The sequence below is a fragment of the Ambystoma mexicanum genome, chromosome 6q (genome assembly GCF_040938575.1).
Source record: "Ambystoma mexicanum isolate Mex_15411 chromosome 6q, UKY_AmexF1_1, whole genome shotgun sequence".
Classification (NCBI taxonomy): domain Eukaryota; kingdom Metazoa; phylum Chordata; class Amphibia; order Caudata; family Ambystomatidae; genus Ambystoma; species Ambystoma mexicanum.
This window is the reverse complement of record NC_090937.1, coordinates 1,437,746,921-1,437,764,257: the sequence shown is the minus strand read 5'-3', so window position 1 is coordinate 1,437,764,257 and position 17,337 is coordinate 1,437,746,921.

The window sequence follows — 17,337 nt, the reverse complement described above, 5'->3', positions numbered from 1 at the left end:
TTAGAGAGGCTCAGCTTCACCTCACTGATGATGCCCAACAAGGCTGAAACACGTGTATGGGGTTGCTGATGGTACTCTTGTTCAGAGAGGAATTGCCATAGCATTTCGGTGCTGGACTGCCCTTGTGGGCGGGACAAAGACTGATATGCAAATGGATATTTCCCATCTGTGAAGGTACAGTGAGCAAAAAGCAATGGCTGCGAACTCTCAATGTGGTTAATAACCACTGAACAGGTTATCATGCCTTGTTCTTTCGAGAGAGGGGCGCCTGCTACCTTTTTTGTATTTATGAAAGGAACTTGGGGTTGGTCACCCTAGGTTACCTGGGGGCAACCAGACGTGGACTCCCTGCTCACTGTGCTTAGAGAGGCTCAGCTTCACCTCACTGATGATGCCCAACAAGGCTGAAACACGTGTATGGGGTTGCTGATGGTACTCTTGTTCAGAGAGGAATTGCCATAGCATTTCGGTGCTGGACTGCCCTTGTGGGCGGGACAAAGACTGATATGCAAATGGATATTTCCCATCTGTGAAGGTACAGTGAGCAAAAAGCAATGGCTGCGAACTCTCAATGTGGTTAATAACCACTGAACAGGTTATCATGCCTTGTTCTTTCGAGAGAGGGGCGCCTGCTACCTTTTTTGTATTTATGAAAGGAACTTGGGGTTGGTCACCCTAGGTTACCTGGGGGCAACCAGACGTGGACTCCCTGCTCACTGTGCTTAGAGAGGCTCAGCTTCACCTCACTGATGATGCCCAACAAGGCTGAAACACGTGTATGGGGTTGCTGATGGTACTCTTGTTCAGAGAGGAATTGCCATAGCATTTCGGTGCTGGACTGCCCTTGTGGGCGGGACAAAGACTGATATGCAAATGGATATTTCCCATCTGTGAAGGTACAGTGAGCAAAAAGCAATGGCTGCGAACTCTCAATGTGGTTAATAACCACTGAACAGGTTATCATGCCTTGTTCTTTCGAGAGAGGGGCGCCTGCTACCTTTTTTGTATTTATGAAAGGAACTTGGGGTTGGTCACCCTAGGTTACCTGGGGGCAACCAGACGTGGACTCCCTGCTCACTGTGCTTAGAGAGGCTCAGCTTCACCTCACTGATGATGCCCAACAAGGCTGAAACACGTGTATGGGGTTGCTGATGGTACTCTTGTTCAGAGAGGAATTGCCATAGCATTTCGGTGCTGGACTGCCCTTGTGGGCGGGACAAAGACTGATATGCAAATGGATATTTCCCATCTGTGAAGGTACAGTGAGCAAAAAGCAATGGCTGCGAACTCTCAATGTGGTTAATAACCACTGAACAGGTTATCATGCCTTGTTCTTTCGAGAGAGGGGCGCCTGCTACCTTTTTTGTATTTATGAAAGGAACTTGGGGTTGGTCACCCTAGGTTACCTGGGGGCAACCAGACGTGGACTCCCTGCTCACTGTGCTTAGAGAGGCTCAGCTTCACCTCACTGATGATGCCCAACAAGGCTGAAACACGTGTATGGGGTTGCTGATGGTACTCTTGTTCAGAGAGGAATTGCCATAGCATTTCGGTGCTGGACTGCCCTTGTGGGCGGGACAAAGACTGATATGCAAATGGATATTTCCCATCTGTGAAGGTACAGTGAGCAAAAAGCAATGGCTGCGAACTCTCAATGTGGTTAATAACCACTGAACAGGTTATCATGCCTTGTTCTTTCGAGAGAGGGGCGCCTGCTACCTTTTTTGTATTTATGAAAGGAACTTGGGGTTGGTCACCCTAGGTTACCTGGGGGCAACCAGACGTGGACTCCCTGCTCACTGTGCTTAGAGAGGCTCAGCTTCACCTCACTGATGATGCCCAACAAGGCTGAAACACGTGTATGGGGTTGCTGATGGTACTCTTGTTCAGAGAGGAATTGCCATAGCATTTCGGTGCTGGACTGCCCTTGTGGGCGGGACAAAGACTGATATGCAAATTGATATTTCCCATCTGTGAAGGTACAGTGAGCAAAAAGCAATGGCTGCGAACTCTCAATGTGGTTAATAACCACTGAACAGGTTATCATGCCTTGTTCTTTCGAGAGAGGGGCGCCTGCTACCTTTTTTGTATTTATGAAAGGAACTTGGGGTTGGTCACCCTAGGTTACCTGGGGGCAACCAGACGTGGACTCCCTGCTCACTGTGCTTAGAGAGGCTCAGCTTCACCTCACTGATGATGCCCAACAAGGCTGAAACACGTGTATGGGGTTGCTGATGGTACTCTTGTTCAGAGAGGAATTGCCATAGCATTTCGGTGCTGGACTGCCCTTGTGGGCGGGACAAAGACTGATATGCACATGGATATTTCCCATCTGTGAAGGTACAGTGAGCAAAAAGCAATGGCTGCGAACTCTCAATGTGGTTAATAACCACTGAACAGGTTATCATGCCTTGTTCTTTCGAGAGAGGGGCGCCTGCTACCCTTTTTTCTATACAGCAGGTGGTTCAGCCAGACCAGACACCAGCACCACTGGCACCGAGACGACGCGGACCGAGCCCCTAGAACCAGCGAACTCGCAGCTCCTGGAGGCCATCAAAATGCTCCAGAGAACAATGAAAAGCAAAATAGACGCAGTGGCAATTGATCTAAACTTACTACGACAAGATGTTCGCTCCATAGCGAGCAGAACCGAAGCACTTGAAACCCAGGTTCGTGAGTACACTGAGGCCAAAACTCAGCTCCTTAAGGACGTCGATGGACTGGCGCAGAAGTTAAAAAACCTGGAAGATAGAGCCGATGAGGCCAAAGGGCGGGCACGCCGAAATAACATTAGAATTCTAGGCCTGCCAGAGGGCATTGAAGGAAACGACCCCACAAACTATATTGAAGATCTCATACTGCAAGAAATTGGGGCTGGGAAACTAACACAAGGCTTCCCCATCGAGCGAGCCCATCGATCCCTCACCAAACGGGCGCCTCTACGGACCCCACCCAGGCCAATAATAGCTAAAGTGCTCAACTACAGAGACAGGGAGACGATCCTAGCCTTCTCGAGATCAGGCGGCCGCATTCAAAGAGACTCAGCGAAGATAGCCATATATCCAGATTATACTTTCCAAGTCCAGATGAGGAGAGCCCAATTCATTTACACCAAAGCAAGATTGAAAAACGCAGGCCTGCGCTATATGCTTCTTTATCCAGCAAGACTGAAAGTGTTGCCTAACAACAAAGCGCACCTGTTTGACACGCTGGCGGAAGCCAGAGAGTGGATGGACAGAGAGCAGTTCCCTGACCTTGAAGTGAAAGAGCGCAAACCACGGCAATCTGCAACCTAAGCGGCCATCGTTGCCCAGCAACTGGGCAAGGCACACACAGAAAATTGAACTACATCCTGATGCAGCAAGACTGATCCTCACAGGAGCCACACTGGAGACGGACTGCTCTTAACGCGACAGCAGCCAAAGCAGACTTCTTCTGAAGTAGTTTGGGTATATTTAATCCGCCCGTAGGACACCAAGAGACCTAAAGGTCAAATGGAGCGGAAACGGGATAGTCAGAACGGGGGGACCCTCGCTAGACTTGTTTTGTTACAGGGGAGTTTAAAGTTTTTGGGAAAGGGAACCCGGAAGTTGGGATCTCAGTTGGGGAATCATATACAGAAAAAGCAAGACCACCCAGAGCACCGAAAGCCACCGGAACTGAAAGAGGACACGCCGCAAACACCACCCTTGAACATTCGAGCACACAAAACTCATGGCTGACAAAATCCGGATCATGACATGGAATGTCAGAGGAATGAATAGCTACGTCAAGCAACGCCGAATCCACACATTCATGAAACGTAGCAAGGTCGGAATCGCCCTCCTGCAGGAGACTCACCTGGACACACAAAAGCTAGCAGCATTAGCCAACTGAAACACGTAATTCAATGGATGGCAGACGAGACTACAACAGACACCCGACTCCTACAGCTGGCCATCCCCCACATGCTTCTCAGAGACTTATTCTAGACCTCACCAAATGCAAAGCAACACAAGCCATACTTAATTAATCTAGGGACCCAGATCTGGAAACGAGCTTTCAAAACCACAAAAACAAATGACCCATATTCCCCTCAGATCCCGATAGCAGCTATCATGACAACCAGACCAGGGGGCCTGAAAGAGATAAGGAACATATGGGAGCCCTGCGGCATTGCCACCCTGGGTGACCTGGCAGATCACCAGGGCATCTTAACGTTCGCTGAGTTGCATGAGACCTCGGGGCTACCAACAGGGCAGTTCCTACTTCACAGTGCCGTAGTAAGAAAGCTCACAAACCGATGGCCAGGGGCAGAGAACCTTGAAACTGGGCATGAAGCCATAGAAAACATGCTGAATGCCGCTGAGGGAGGACACGAAACCTCGAGGCTTTATGAGACATTGTTAGACAGCACAACAAAGCAAGACACTCAAGTGTAAAGAGAAATGGGAACAGGAGCTAGGCCTGCAATTCGAGGACAAAGAATGGGAATCCATAGCGCACTATCATAAAAAAGTATCCAGAAATGCCCGACTGCAGTTTATACAGTTTGATATCATTAACAAAGCATACCTCACACCCGAAGTCATCTCTAAATTTAAGGGGGCAAGAATCACAGAATGCCCAAAATGCAACGAACCCAGCGCGGGGATGTCCCACATGTTTTGGGAATGCCAGCCGGTATAATCTTTCTGGACACAAATCGGTACAAAGGTGGCCGGGGCAGACATCACCTTGGACGTACAGTCACCAAAGGCGTGCATCCTGGGCAGATATAAAAAAAACAAGAAGAACAAACCTCTGAATAAGCTTAAGGACTTGATGTACATTTTAGCGAAAAGACGCATTGCTATGGGGTGGAAAAGCCCCAAAATCCCCAGCGTAACATTGTGGTCGGAGGATCTCCGAAAATGGTCGGCTGCAGAAACAGGGACGTGGGAGAAGCGCAACGCAAACAGAAACTGGGCACAAGCGAAGACCTACAACAATGGGTGGCGCTCACAGTATCAATATTCCACCCAAGAGAGGAAGCTTCCTCTAACGGCGACACAGGCAGCCCATGGCGACCATCCGGCGAAGGCTGAACTGAATACAGAGAAGAGTAGTCTTGGGGGAGTTGGGAGGGAGGGGGGGTCATCCGAGATTTCTTAATTGGCGCAGTAACGATAATAATTGTTGTATTGTTATATAACCTAATAAAAAATAAAAAAATAAAAAATGTTTAGTGTGTGAATGTTATTGATGTTAAGAGCTCGCGCGTGTAAAGATTATTGTTCTACAAACGTTTAGAACGTCAAGGTAGACTCGGCAGAGCATAGCCGCACTAGTGACAGGAGCGCAACGGAGCTTTTGAGCTCCAGCAGTCATATTCCTCATTAGGAGGCACTCTTTCACGGAAGTTCGCGGCGGGACGTCTGGGGTTCCGGCGCCAGTGCGAACTTCTGTGAGAGAGAGAATGGGAGTGTTTTTGGTACGAGCACAGCCCTGACTATATTGTTTTAAGGACAAAACTTAGATAATTATCAGATCCACGAAGCACGTTGCTGTGGTGAGATCAGCCGGCAGGTGGAGCTGAGAGAAGATAATAGACGCAATCTTGTGGCCAAGAAGCAGCACCGCAGGCTCAATAAGCCACAGCTGTAAAACAGTAAGTTGACGGGCACAGTCCCTAGTGAAACTGTTTGAGACCTCTCATATCTGCCAGAATCAGGAGGTGTAGCCCAGTAGGGGGCGTATAAATATTTTAATAAACACTTTATTAATCTCATAAAACTGGCTCAGTCCCAAGCAAAACTGATAAGAGACAAAGAGACCCGCCAAGCTACAAAGAAAAGCACTAAATAATTATAAGGCACTGCGGCATAAATGAGTGGATACTCTGAAGATTCAGAGGGACCACACGTTAGTGGTTTATGCATGAGTCAAGGAGTGCAGAGAATGGACAGTGCCGGCAGACCCCATAGAGAAGAAAGGAGCATAAAACAAGACCTGGCTGCTTTGTCTCGGAGCATCACAGACCTGAGCACAGGGACAGCGAGGGAAGAAAGAGAAGGACCCGCAGGGCACGTAGCACCCATACCCCCCCTCCACACAGGTTCAAATCTGACAAGAGGAAGGCGAGGTCTCTTGATGGATATCAGTTCAGATGAGTCATCTGATGAATACTGCAGGAGCAGCAGCAATTCTGACAATCAAAGTGCGTCAGGAGATCAAACCTCCTCAGAAAGCAAAGGGCGGGAGCGCAGAGACAAAAGAGGCAGGAGGGAGGATGAAGAGTCTCAAAGAGACAAATTCGACCCGGATGAGCTGGTGCACCCGAGGTCGAACCAATGGGAGCCCCCAGAGAACATAACGGAATACATAAGGAAAAGGCTCAGGATACCCCTGAGCAAACAAGCCAGAAATAAACTGAGGGCTGAATGCCTCAGGCCCAGAGTACCAGACGGGGTAGCAGACACGCCAGAGATCGATGAAAGAATGCTAGCGTTCCTGTGGAGGTACGGTAGATATGTGAAGAAAGGCATAGACAGATCTTGGAGGTCATGCCAAGACAAACTATTAGACATGCTGGGCCCTATCTCTAAGATATGGCAACTTGCAGAGGAGGCCAAGCTGAAAAAAGAGGCAATCGATCCAGAGATCATTGCTGGATGGGCACAGAGGACTCTATGCTTGATGGGGAATACTAACACAGCATTAGCGACGGAGAGAAGGAGATCCATCCTGATGAAAATGGACTCCAGACTAGGAGAATTGGTCTTATCGGAACAAGCGGCGGCAGCGAAAGGGAAATTATTTGGCGATTTGTTCATAAAAGACATGCCGAAATTCACCAATACTTATGCATCCATGGATAAGGCTCAGGAATCGCTCAAAAAGATCTTTGGAAGAATGGTTTTTGGCAAGGCTGGAAGAGGAAATGGCTGCTCGTCCAGCTGATATCAATATAACAGGTCCTACAGTGACAGATATCACTAGAAGGAACAGGAGGACTGAAGAGCAAACCCTTTTTCCCTTCCAGAGGAAGGCTGGAAAGGCAGCAGCAGACAACACCACCAGAATGCCACAGGTGAGAAAAGTAAACGCACTGGCGAAAGTGATGCAAACACACATACCTCCAGTAAGAGGGAGAGTGAGACTGCACATAGAAAAATGGGGGGAGATATCCTCAGATGTGTGGTAATGCAGACGGTTCGAGGGTTTCAGTTAGATTTCTGGCAAGAACCGTTACAAGAGGCCATATCCAAACAGATAAGGTTCAGCAAACAAGACAAGGGTCTGCCTGACAAAGAGATAGAATTACTGAAAATAAAAAAGGCAATCAGTCCAGCCAAAGAAGGACAGAAAGGTTTTATAAGCAGCCTGTTTTTAGTAAAAGTCAAGCACAAGGTAAAACCGGTGATAAACCTCAAGTGTCTAAAATTATTTTCTCATATATAGACACTTCAACATGGAAGGGATTCACTTGTTAAGGGACATCCTACAGAGAGGGGATTGGTTAGCGAGAATAGACCTTAGAGACGCCTACCTAACAATTCCGATTCAGCAGAACCAGAGGAGATTACTACAGTTTCTCTGGAAAGGAGAGAAATGGGAATTCACGTGCCTACCGTTCAGTCTAGCATCGTTTCCCTGGTGCTTCACCAAATTGTTGATACCAGTGGTAGGTCACCTCAGAGAACAGGGAATCAGATTGATTATATACCTGGACGACATCTGTCTGATGTGCCAGGACAGAGAGATTCTAGTGCAACAGATTCGGATAACAACAGATTTAATACAACACTTAGGATTCCTAATAAACTGGGAAAAGTCAGAACTGGAACCAGCACAGTCGATGGAATTTCTGGGGTTCATCCTTAGAGACAGTTCAGGGTATACTCAGACTACCATTGGAGAAGGTGAACTCCATCAAGAAAGAAATAAAGAGCTTGATGACAAGATAGGTGATTTCTCTGAGGGAGATATCGAGGTTGGTAGGCTGTCTGTCATCATCGATACAAGCAATTTTTAGAGGACCTCTGCATTACAGAGCATTGCAGAGGTTGAAGATATAACATATCAGGAAAGGCCTATTTCTCAGGAAGCGAGAACAGAACTAGAATGGTGGTATTACCACATGGAGGGATGGAATGGCAAGGCAATATTTGGCTCTTCCCCGGACCTGGTAATAGAGTCGGATGCCAGCCGATGGGGCTGGGGAGCCAGGTGCGGTGACCAGTCAACCCGAGGGAGATGGTTGTAGTGAAAAAGGAGAACCCGCACCCCCCTGGGACCGGCCCTTAGTGCAAATAAATCACTCCTAATCACCTTCCAAACAAAAGTAAGGTTATACGAAGCAAGAGGAACTCTGTCTGGAAGAAAGTCAATCACACAGAATACATGATGCTTGTATTTATTTCTATAGTGTCTAATGAAAACTAAGCAGCAATTTACAGTAATACGGGAATAAAAGTGCAAGCTGGATAATATCAATTGTCAGTCATAGATGAATATGCAATTATTATCTCACGCTCCTATAAAATGTAGATGACCGTACGATCAGATCACACCCTGGGACCCTCGCCGCTACAGGTGCCCGGCACTCCTCGAGAGAGGAGGGGAGGACTGGCCAAGCCCCCCACAGTCCTACACCAGAGCGGGGATGTGATGCTAGGAGTCTTGGCCCAGCTAGTGCACAGCTGGTCGTCCAGGCACTGTTCCTCTTCGTCCATGCGTCTCACCAACAGCCCAGGATGAGTCCCTCCCTCACTGGCCCAGGTGTAGTTCTCTTATTAGGGGCTGCACGTCAATCACTATGACGTACCAGCTCTTCGAGAAGCTTCTGGGCTCATCCTTCTGGGCAGTAAACATGTTTTCGCCTGGAAAGTTACAAGACTGGAAACAGTCAGTCTCGGCTCCCAGGCTTCCTGCACGTTGTTTTGGGGAAGGCCTGGCATTCTTGTGTTATCAGTGCACCTGACTCACAGAGAGAAGACGAGTAGAGCTGTGCAAAGCTGTGCCTGGCTCCCAAGAGCTGCGTAGAGCCTCTTGCAAAGGCAAGATGTTTATGTCTTCATGAAGGGCCTTCGCAGTTAACCCCTTGCAAGCATGTGGGCTCACCCAGTTCGAGAGGCCTGGCTGATTTCAGCATTTTCCTCCACACTTCGAATAAGCTCGAATATACACAAGATAGCTCAGTAGGTTAGTGGAAGTGCAGATTACTGCAAGCGCCTAGAAGCTTATCACGACATTGGTCAAGCGAGGAATTGTGTTTACATATCAATTGCCTCGAACTCCTAGCAGGATCCTTCGCAGTCCGTTGTTGGACACAAGAAGGAGTGAGATGTGCCATGTTACTCAAGATGAACAACTTTTCGGCAGTCAGTTACATAAACCGGCTGGGTGGGACGAGATCCAAGATGCTGGCAGAGATAGCCAAGGAGTTTTGGCACTTATGTCTCCAGAGAGGAGTCAGTCTGAAGGCAGAAAATCTGCCGGGGGAACACAAGCAGGTGGCGGACTGGAATTCGGGTCACCCGAGGGACTCCAGTGATTGGCAGCTGGAGGATTCAGTGTTCCAGGAGATCATGCCTCAGAGAGGTCCGTGTCAGACGGATCTGTTCGCTTCGAGGTTGAACAAGAAGATCTCCAGATTTTTCAGCTGGAGACCAGACCTAAAAGCGACGGCAACGGATGCATTTCTCCAGGTATGGGGACCAGCTAAGAAATACGCTTTCCCACCTTTCGCCATGATAGCACGTACTGTGACACAGGTCAGGAGACAGGAAGCAACAGTGATTTTAGTGACACCCGATTGGAAGGGGCAAGCATGGTTCCCAGACCTATTGGGGATGTCATATGATTTTTCAATTCTATTGCCACACAGACAGGACATAGTCTTGAGTCCAACGAGAGAGATTCATCCGCTGGTACAGGCAGGGAACTTGAACCTGATGGCATGGGCGATTTCAGGAAAGCCAGGGCCAAGCCAGATCTTTCGGGGACAGCTTGGGAATTTATCACAGAATCCTGGGCCCCCGGGACCGGGAAGGCTTACAGAGTGGCATGGCGAAAATGGAATAATTGGTGTATGGAGAGGGAAGTTGATCCCGTACGAACGGATGTAATTCATGTAGTGAATTTCTTAGCAGGCCAGGCAGCACAGGCTAAGGCATACAGGACAATTAATACGTACAGATCTGCAATATCTGCAGGACACGAGTACATAGAAGGAAAGCCAGTAGGTGAGCACCCATTGATATGCAGATTATTAAAAGGTGTTAGGTGCATGAGACCCCAGGCGCCTAGGTATTCACGGCTTTGGGACGTGAGTGTGGTCTTGAGGATGTTTGAGTCCTGGGCGGACAACGACAATCTTTCTAGGAAAGCTCTTTTGGCACAGTTATCTACTTTGTTATGCTTAATTTCTTGCAAAAGAGTGTCAGAGGTCAAAGCGTTAGAGACAAACAGGAAGTCGTTTTCAGCTATAGATGTTATATTTTACATTGAAAAGAGGACAAAGACAGGAATTAAGACTGTTGAATACATGGCATTCCTTGAAAAGCCCAGATTATGTCCAGTTAGGTGTCTGAAAGCTTATGAGGCCAGGGCAGATAGGGTGAGACCTACAGGGGAATCTCAACGATTGATAGCGATCAGAAGGCCTTTCAAAGCAGTAGCTACAGCCACTTTAGCCAGATGGGTGAGATGGTGCATGGCAGAAGCAGGCATTGACATAGGACAATTTACAGCACATTCTACTATAGGTGCTATGGCATCATCAGCCTTTATATTAGGGGCTCGCCTAAAAGATATTTTGAAGGTTGGCAGACTGGTCTGATGAAACAACCTTTAAGAATGTTTATTTTAGACCAGTAGAACAGATAGCGTTGTTGGTAGTAAGTAAGCTTTAAACAAGCATAATCAGAGCCTCCCAGTCTTAACATAGAATACAGATTTTCAACACATTTGTTACAGAAAGTCATGTTTCTATTAAAGACTCAGAGGAAAAAGATGAATCCACCCAATTCAATCGCTGTAATGTATGAATGATATCAGGATATATTGTACAGAGTGTTATAATTGGAAATGTTATTGTACTGTTGTTATTATGCGATTGCCCACCCGTTCCGGAAGAGATATCTCATGCAGTTTATATTTTTTGACAGGGTCAGAGAATAAGACAACAGTGTTGTGAAGAGGGTTTAAAGTAAAGAAGAAAGGAAGTCGTCTACCGGTTGGGGCGCAAGTTATTCGATGTTCGATCAGCAGCAGAAAGAGGAAGAGGATTGGGGTGGTTCAGTGTTTATAAGGAGAAGTGTAATGTGATTAGACTAAGAAGATCTCATGGTTTTATGGACTTATGAAAAACGAACTACAACTTTGCCGCGGTTCTTGGGAATTGTAGTTTTTTTATGGGTTATTGTTTTTCATAATTGTTTGTTTATACTTTGCTGCTCGAGAAGTAAAGAGAAGATCAGAGCATAATCTTTCGCCTCTGAGTCTTTAATAGAATCAAGACTTTCTGTAACAAATGTGTTGAAAATCTGTATTATGTAAAGTGAGTAAATTAGCTCTTAACAAATGATTACCATTATTGCAGATATTAAGAATATTACCATGAGGATACTTAAGATACAAAGAGAGCAGGTAGGATTTTTTGTTTGGAAGATGAAGTTATCCACTAGCAATACTCAACAAGCGTTGTGAGCAATGTAACTGAGACAGAAACTTTTATATTTTTATGATTTGATTCTAGATCCTCACCAAGTAAGCGAGAAGCTTACTTAGAGTCCATGGTGACATTACTTTAAATTTAAACATGACGCAGCACACAGGTAAAAATAAATGTTTCTTAAATATTTTTCACCAATAATAAGTGTGTACAGATTAGATTAGATTAGTTACAGAAACTGTTCACTTTTTTATTTTTGCATTGTTTTTTTTAATACAAATTGTACATTTACACAAAACGACTTTTTACATTCTCTTAAAGATATTCTCAATTATGATACTTCGCAAAGAGGACTTGCACATATAAACAGCCTAAAATTACTAAAAATAAAAAAACTCAAAATAGTATATATACATTCGTTTTGATCTATTAAGTCACTACTGACCAGTTAAGTTACCATTGCCAAGTCCAAGATACATTGCTCTGTGACTTTATCTATGGCTGCAAATATTTCAAATAGCATCTTGATTAGGGCAGTGTCTTTAATCAGGACCATAAATCGGTTGTCAACACTGTGGCTGGTGAGTGAATAAACCGTTCCAGATGGCGTATCCTATGATTCAAGAACGTTGGGCACACCATTACCAAATGGAATAATGGCTCAATCATGTCCGTCAGAGTCGCACATTCTACACTTTTGCAACTCCCGAGTTGCTCCCAACTTGGGGCCCACCACCTCTAGTGTTGGTAAGAAGTTTAACCTGAATATCAAATACCATTTACGATAGTGGGAACTGGGGAATTTGGCTACAAAAAGTCTTAAGTAAAGTTTATACCCTTATCAAGTTTGAGGTGGCTAAGGTCGAACAGATCCATCAACTTATCCCACAGTTTATTTTATTTTTAAAGGCTATTTCTGACTCAGAAATATCCAAATCAAAGTCAAAGTTATCACATCTTGTTTTCAATTTCCTTAAGTATGGATTGGTGTTCTGATTTATTATGATATTTAGATAAAACACCAACGACTTCTGGTCTGACTTTTCTAGGCAGTGAAGCACAGACAGACTTCTAGTGATTTACTGGCCCACCAGGATGTTGGACCCAGTTCCAGTCTTTTTGCACTTAAAGGACCAGAGACTGGGAGTCTGAGTACTTGTTTTAGGATCTTTCCTTCTAGTGTGTCAAAGACTTTCTATTTGAGATATTAATAAACTCGCACCCATACAGCACAATGGGCAACGTTTCGCGTTATAAAACTCTATTAAAAGTATCGCACATAGTTTACTTTTTAGACAAACAAGAGGTCATCTTGTTATCAATTCGAGCTCTGTCAGTACTCTGTTCTTTTACTGCTATGTCATATCCAAGATACCCAATTGAATCGACTTACTTAATTATAGAATTGTTCAGTTCCCACGTATATTTCCGGCATTTCTTTTTGGTCGAACTGAATATTACATAGGATTTTGTGGTGTTTATTTGTAATTAATTCTTTTTCAAATATTTGTTAAGCCCATTCCATTGGCGCTGGAGGATGATGCCATCGGCAAAAGTGATGCCCCCCAGTTTCAGAAGTGCCCAAATGGCTATTTATCCTCCCCACTCATTGCTGGCCTCCCACAGGTCAGCCAAATAGAAATTAAAAGAGTAGGTGCTAGCACACAGCCTTGCTGTATGCCTTTATTCAATATAATTGCTCTGGATAATTCTCTTGCACTATTAAATCTGACCCTTGTAGAGTTGTTTTAATACAAAAGTTGAGTCAATGCCAACAGGGAAGGATCCATGTCCCATTTTGTCCCTTTAGACCACAACTTGGAGATGTCCACATTATCAAACGCAGACGTTAAGTCCATGGTTGCCACATACAAGGAGCGGCCTGAGTCGGATCACACATCTGACAAACATTCTTTCAATGTTATCCCACTGATCATTTTACCTACGCCCTTTCTGTACCCAGTATGCAGCAGACTTAATAGGTTTATTCTTTTATCTCATGCCCTTCAATCTCTCAATGCTAAGTTGGAGAAAATGTTTGATGAGTTGTCGAGGAGGGAAATCTGACGGTAACAGGGTGGTTCCGTACAATTTCCCTTTTTAAAAATTGGGACCAGTATTAATTCTGTCTAAGACTCTGGACACTTGTTGTCAGATGTTATGTGTTGGAATAGATAGAATAGAATATTTGCCCAGAATACAGGATTGTCCTTAAATATGCCCTTAGTTATTCCATCCGGGCCACTTGCTCGGGTGTTTTTTAGCTTACTAATCATCATTTCAGTATCTAAGTGAACAAAGTTAAGAAGTAGTGTTTTGCAGCTAAGATCCAAGGCACCCACCGCTGCAGATAAAACCGCATTGTATTTACTCGAGAAGTAGTCCACCCAATCACCCTCACTTACTCCACTTGATTGGACAACTGCCTGTTGGTGGTTTCTGTTATTCAGTTCCCACCAAATGTCTCTAGTGTCCTTCATAACTATTTTATTCAGCAGAACTTGATTTGGTATTATGTATTTGCGTATTCTGTGCCATTTACACCAACGCTGATGACATCGAATTAAGATTTGTTTTGGTTTTCTTTTCAATCTTTCTTCAAATTAGGGTACTTAGTTATTTTTCTGAGAGCATTTGCAAATTTGTATGGTGCTATCATAATTCTGTAATTTTTGAAAAAAATTGGTTTGTATTTGTTTTTCTGTCATCCTTCTCTTTGTTTTTTTTTAATCTTTCCAATATTTAGGAAAACTTACCCGGAGAAGTTTGTTCGCATTCCAGACTCTCACTCAGGGTGTTCCATCACTCCAAAAAATGTTGGTTAGCATCTCCTGGTTTTTGGAGATATTGGTGCACCCTGTTACCAGAGTTGAATATCACAACCGTTTCTTTATACTTTAACACTCTGGTATTGGTAAAACCTTAAAAAACAAGGAGGGTTTTGCATATTTCAAGTAACTTTGGGTCTCATCCTAAGTTACTAGGGGAATCCAGACGTGGACCCCTTGCTCACTATTCTTAGAGAGGCACAGCTACACCCTACTGATGAGGTTCAACCAGACTGAAACACGTGTCTGGGGTTGCTGTTGGTACTCTTGTTCAGAGGAGAATTACCTATCATTTTGGTGCTGCACTGCCCCAGGGCAGGACAAAGACTGATATGTTTGGGATATTTCTTCTCTGTGAAAGATAGTGAGCTAAAGATTCTGGGTAAGGCTCTTGTAACTAAGACTCATGTCTGGCAGAGAGTCTCTCAGGACCCCTCTTGTTATTTGCATATTTCAAGTAACTTTGGGTCTCATCCTAAGTTACTAGGGGAATCCAGACGTGGAGCCCTTGCTCACTATTCTTAGAGAGGCACAGCTACACCCTACTGATGAGGTTCAACCAGACTGAAACACGTGTCTGGGGTTGCTGTTGGTACTCTTGTTCAAAGGAAAATTGCCTATCATTTCAGTGCTGGACTGCCCCAGGGCAGGACAAAGACTGATATGTTTGGGATATTCTTCTCTGTGAAAAATAGTGAGCTAAAGACTCTGGGTAAGGCTCTTATAACCAGGACTCATGTCTGGCAGAGAGTCTCCCAAGACCCCCCTGTTATTTGCATATTTCAAGTAACTATGGGTCTCATCCTAAGTTACTAGGGGAATCCAGACGTGGACCCCTTTCTCACTATTCTTAGAGAGGCACAGCTACACCCTACTGATGAGGTTCAACCAGACCGAAACACGTGTCTTTGGGTTGCTGTTGGTACTCTTGCCCAGAGGAGAATTGCCTATCATTTCGGTGCTGGACTCCCCTAGGGCAGGACAAAGACTGATATGTTTGGGATAGTTATTCTCTGTGAAAGATAGTGAGCTAAAGACTCTGAGTAAGGCTCTTGTAACCAGGAATCATGTCTGGCAGAGAGTCTCCCAGGACCCCCCTTTTTATATGCATTGGTAAAACCATCAACATCAATGCTTTCCAGAGAATTGAATGATCACTGGTTTTTGTTTTGATAATTTAAAGGGGACTTATATGGTGCAAATCAAAGTTTCTAACAAAGATGTAATCAATGGATGATGATCCGAAAGAGCTGTGCCAAGTGGGTGTATTTTTGAGAGACCCAGCCTTTAAAAGTTGGTTTGTATGAAATCCCACTGTGAGAGAAAATGTGACCATACCCTACCATTATTTGGTGTTTCTACCTTACACAAAATAGAAAGAACTTTCCTTTCAACCTCCAAATCCTCCCACTCAAATTCTCCAACCAAACACTGACAGTTGAAATCGCCTGCAACTACCACACCTGCTATTGGATTTGCTGTTGACCAATCAACCACAATATCCTCAATCTCATTCAGAGTAGCCTTAAGAGTAACATTTAGTGGGTTGAAATACACATTGATCACCAGCATTAGAGGAGCAGGTGAATGCTTCCTTCTGTCCATTAAAATAGAATTATTGTATGTGATCAATTCAACCACACCTATTCCACTTGATACTTTTACTGCAGTGATAAGTCCTCCTTTCAGCCTTCCTTTGATACCCTTATTTGCTAACTTTGATACAACAGTAAAGCCATTACATACAGGTCTAGACGTTAGCCATGTTTCCTGAAGAAGGATCACATTGAAATAATTCCATACAACGTTTGTTTCCCTGTTCAAAAAGGAGTTGTGACCCCTTGAGTTCCAACAGAAGATATTACATATTTTAGGCAAAGCCAGGTCCGCATTGCCCTTGGGTAGGTAAAGCTGAGGGGAGCCATCCCCAGTTTCGATCTTGATAGATGGAAAGATTATTATACTTATTATCCAAATCAAAATGACGTGTAACTGTAATCATTGGTTTGGCAGAAAATGTATTATGACCTTCTACTTTGCATGCATAATAACATTTGTACCCTTCTAGTAAGATTGCTTCCTGTTGCTCGATAATACATTTTCTATCATTTTAGAATGGAAGTGTACAGCGCATTTTCCCAGATGGTTAGGGTCAAACAAATGAACAAACTTAATATCTACTGATGACATTGTATTAAGTTGCTGGATAGACCACAACAGTGATAAGTCTTCTATTGAGTGGGATGTTATCATCGCACTCACATATGGCTTCGAAAATTAGAAGGTATTCCTTTCCTTTTCAAAAAAACACTCTCTAGCTTTTCCTCATATTGTGACTTGTTTTTGGAGGGACCCACCACTTGTGCTGGTTCAGCATTCTCTTTAGGCCAATGATTCTGAGGCTTTCGATTGTTGGTTGATAAATATTTTTTTTTGGTAAGATCGATTAGTGGGGTCTAACGTCTTAGATAGGTTGAGTCTGCTGTCGTATTTGATCCTGTTGCCATGATTTTTTCCTGGATTCCCGGCTCCAAGGAGTCGCAGCATTTGGTATCCTTACTCGTTTGGGTGATTTGCCCCTTTGATTCTTCGATTCTTCAAAATGGTTTCAGTTTCATCCTGTGCAGACTTTGTGGAGGCAGTATTTTTCCGGAAAGCTATAGGTCCTGTTTATTTTAAAAAAAAATGTTTTTAATGATGATTTAATCCCTTGTGATTAGTGCAGACTGACCCTCATCGGTAACACTGATGATATCACTGAGTTATTCGCACCTCTTTTATGTTGGATGGTTTGCTTTTCTGTATGCAGCATGTTATGTAGGAACTTGCAAGACCCCCCTATTAGAGGTTTTGTGGTCACCTCTCTTTTCT